Here is a 4,357-nt window from a genome sequence, read left to right on the forward strand (position 1 = left end):
AAATTTATTTTAGCCGTAAATCGAAAATAATGGGTCGAGCGAATCGGTCGATTGCGCCGAGACGCGCTATGATGCAACAGACGAGCGATTGGAACGCCCGAATATTTTCAAAGTCCCAACGTACCGGTCAAGAGTAAAGTACCATTTTCCTACATTAGATTTCGTTCTAAATGCTTAATCCCTATGTAAAAACGTTAGTTAAGCAAGAATATCGTATTTTAAAAAAATCTAATGATAGGATTTTCCAGAAAATTGAAAAAACCGAAAAATGTCAAGAGTAAAGTGCCATTTTCTGACATTAGATTTCGTTCTAAATGCTTAATCCCTATGTAGAAACGTTAGTTAAGCAAGAATATCGTATTTTTAAAAAAATCTAATGATAGGATTTTTCAGAAAATTGAAAAAACCGTAAAATGTCAAGAGTAAAGTGCCATTATTTTAAGCAATGTATCGTTCTAAATGCTTAATCCCTATGTAAAAAAGTTATTTAAGCAAGAATATGTAATTGAAAAAAATTAGAAGAATTTATTTTAGCCGTAAATCGAAAATAATGGGGACACCGGAGCTGTTCGAAGCGCCGAGACGCGCCGCGTACGGCCGAATATTTTCTAAGTCCCAACGTACCGATCAAGAGTAAAGTACCATTTTCCTACATTAGATTTCGTTCTAAATGCTTAATCCCTATGTAAAAACGTTAGTTAAGCAAGAATATCGTATTTTTAAAAAAATCTAATGATAGGATTTTCCAGAAAATTGAAAAAACCGAAAAATGTCAAGAGTAAAGTGCCATTTTCTGACATTAGATTTCGTTCTAAATGCTTAATCCCTATGTAGAAACGTTAGTTATGCAAGATTATCGTATTTTTAAAAAAATCTAATGATAGGATTTTTCAGAAAATTGAAAAAACCGTAAAATGTCAAGAGTAAAGTGCCCTTATTTTAAACATTATATCGTTCTAAATGCTTAATCCCTATGTAAAAAAGTTATCTAAGCAAGAATATGTTATTGAATAAAATGAGAAAAATTTATTTTAGCCGTAAATCGAAAATAATGGGTCGAGCGAATCGGTCGATTGCGCCGAGACGCGCCATGATGCAACAGACGAGCGATTGGAACGCCCGAATATTTTCAAAGTCCCAACGTACCGGTCAAGAGTAAAGTACCATTTTCCTACATTAGATTTCGTTCTAAATGCTTAATCCCTATGTAAAAACGTTAGTTAAGCAAGAATATCGTATTTTTAAAAAAATCTAATGATAGGATTTTCCAGAAAATTGAAAAAACCGAAAAATGTCAAGAGTAAAGTGCCATTTTCTGACATTAGATTTCGTTCTAAATGCTTAATCCCTATGTAGAAACGTTAGTTAAGCAAGAATATCGTATTTTTAAAAAAATCTAATGGTAGGATTTTTCAGAAAATTGAAAAAACCGTAAAATGTCAAGAGTAAAGTGCCCTTATTTTAAACATTATATCGTTCTAAATGCTTAATCCCTATGTAAAAACGTTAGTTAAGCAAGAACATCGTATTTTTAAAAAAATCTAATGATAGGATTTTCCAGAAAATTGAAAAAACCGAAAAATGTCAAGAGTAAAGTGCCATTTTCTGACATTAGATTTCGTTCTAAATGCTTAATCCCTATGTAGAAACGTTAGTTAAGCAAGAATATCGTATTTTTAAAAAAATCTAATGGTAGGATTTTTCAGAAAATTGAAAAAACCGTAAAATGTCAAGAGTAAAGTGCCCTTATTTTAAACATTATATCGTTCTAAATGCTTAATCCCTATGTAAAAAAGTTATCTAAGCAAGAATATGTTATTGAATAAAATGAGAAAAATTTATTTTAGCCGTAAATCGAAAAAAAGACTGTTCGTTTCTCTGTCTCTCTCGCGCGATCGAAGTATTGATGTTTCCCGGCAATGTAATGGGATATTAATTAAACTTTATACACGAAATTACTCGTTTTGATCCCCGCTACACAGCCGTATACTTTTTATAATTTTGTGGAATCGGGAACCTTGAAATATTTAACATAACGCGGATCGACTGTCTCTGTCTCTTTCTAGATCGGAATAATCGATGTTTCCCGGCAAACTAATGGGATATTAATTATACTTTATACACGAAATTACTCGTTTTGATCCCCGCTACACAGCCGTATACTTTTTATAATTTTGTGGAATCGGTAACCTTGAAATATTTAACATAACGCGGATCGACTGTCTCTGTCTCTTTCTAGATCGGAATAATCGATGTTTCCCGGCAAACTATTGGGAGTTTAATTAAACTTTATACATGAAATTACTCGTTTTGATCCCCGCTACACAGCCGTATACTTTTTATAATTTTGTGGAATCGGGAACCTTGAAATATTTAACATAACGCGGATCGACTGTCTCTGTCTCTTTCTAGATCGGAATAATCGATGTTTCCCGGCAAACTATTGGGAGATTAATTAAACTTTATACACGAAATTACTCGTTTTGATCCCCGCTACACAGCCGTATACTTTTTATAATTTTGTGGAATCGGGAACCTTGAAATATTTAACATAACGCGGATCGACTGTCTCTGTCTCTTTCTAGATCGGAATAATCGATGTTTCCCGGCAAACTAATGGGATATTAATTATACTTTATACACGAAATTACTCGTTTTGATCCCCGCTACACAGCCGTATACTTTTTATAATTTTGTGGAATCGGTAACCTTGAAATATTTAACATAACGCGGATCGACTGTCTCTGTCTCTTTCTAGATCGGAATAATCGATGTTTCCCGGCAAACTATTGGGAGTTTAATTAAACTTTATACATGAAATTACTCGTTTTGATCCCCGCTACACAGCCGTATACTTTTTATAATTTTGTGGAATCGGGAACCTTGAAATATTTAACATAACGCGGATCGACTGTCTCTGTCTCTTTCTAGATCGGAATAATCGATGTTTCCCGGCAAACTATTGGGAGATTAATTAAACTTTATACACGAAATTACTCGTTTTGATCCCCGCTACACAGCCGTATACTTTTTATAATTTTGTGGAATCGGGAACCTTGAAATATTTAACATAACGCGGATCGACTGTCTCTGTCTCTTTCTAGATCGGAATAATCGATGTTTCCCGGCAAACTATTGGGAGTTTAATTAAACTTTATACACGAAATTACTCGTTTTGATCCCCGCTACACAGCCGTATACTTTTTATAATTTTGTGGAATCGGTAACCTTGAAATATTTAACATAACGCGGATCGACTGTCTCTGTCTCTTTCTAGATCGGAATAATCGATGTTTCCCGGCAAACTATTGGGAGTTTAATTAAACTTTATACATGAAATTACTCGTTTTGATCCCCGCTACACAGCCGTATACTTTTTATAATTTTGTGGAATCGGGAACCTTGAAATATTTAACATAACGCGGATCGACTGTCTCTGTCTCTTTCTAGATCGGAATAATCGATGTTTCCCGGCAAACTATTGGGAGATTAATTAAACTTTATACACGAAATTACTCGTTTTGATCCCCGCTACACAGCCGTATACTTTTTATAATTTTGTGGAATCGGGAACCTTGAAATATTTAACATAACGCGGATCGACTGTCTCTGTCTCTTTCTAGATCGGAATAATCGATGTTTCCCGGCAAACTATTGGGAGATTAATTAAACTTTATACACGAAATTACTCGTTTTGATCCCCGCTACACAGCCGTATACTTTTTATAATTTTGTGGAATCGGTAACCTTGAAATATTTAACATAACGCGGATCGACTGTCTCTGTCTCTTTCTAGATCGGAATAATCGATGTTTCCCGGCAAACTATTGGGAGTTTAATTAAACTTTATACATGAAATTACTCGTTTTGATCCCCGCTACACAGCCGTATACTTTTTATAATTTTGTGGAATCGGGAACCTTGAAATATTTAACATAACGCGGATCGACTGTCTCTGTCTCTTTCTAGATCGGAATAATCGATGTTTCCCGGCAAACTATTGGGAGATTAATTAAACTTTATACACGAAATTACTCGTTTTGATCCCCGCTACACAGCCGTATACTTTTTATAATTTTGTGGAATCGGGAACCTTGAAATATTTAACATAACGCGGATCGACTGTCTCTGTCTCTTTCTAGATCGGAATAATCGATGTTTCCCGGCAAACTATTGGGAGATTAATTAAACTTTATACACGAAATTACTCGTTTTGATCCCCGCTACACAGCCGTATACTTTTTATAATTTTGTGGAATCGGTAACCTTGAAATATTTAACATAACGCGGATCGACTGTCTCTGTCTCTTTCTAGATCGGAATAATCGATGTTTCCCGGCAAACTAATGGGATATTA

Source organism: Megalopta genalis, unplaced genomic scaffold (genome assembly GCF_051020955.1).
Source record: "Megalopta genalis isolate 19385.01 unplaced genomic scaffold, iyMegGena1_principal scaffold0591, whole genome shotgun sequence".
Classification (NCBI taxonomy): Eukaryota; Metazoa; Arthropoda; class Insecta; order Hymenoptera; family Halictidae; genus Megalopta; species Megalopta genalis.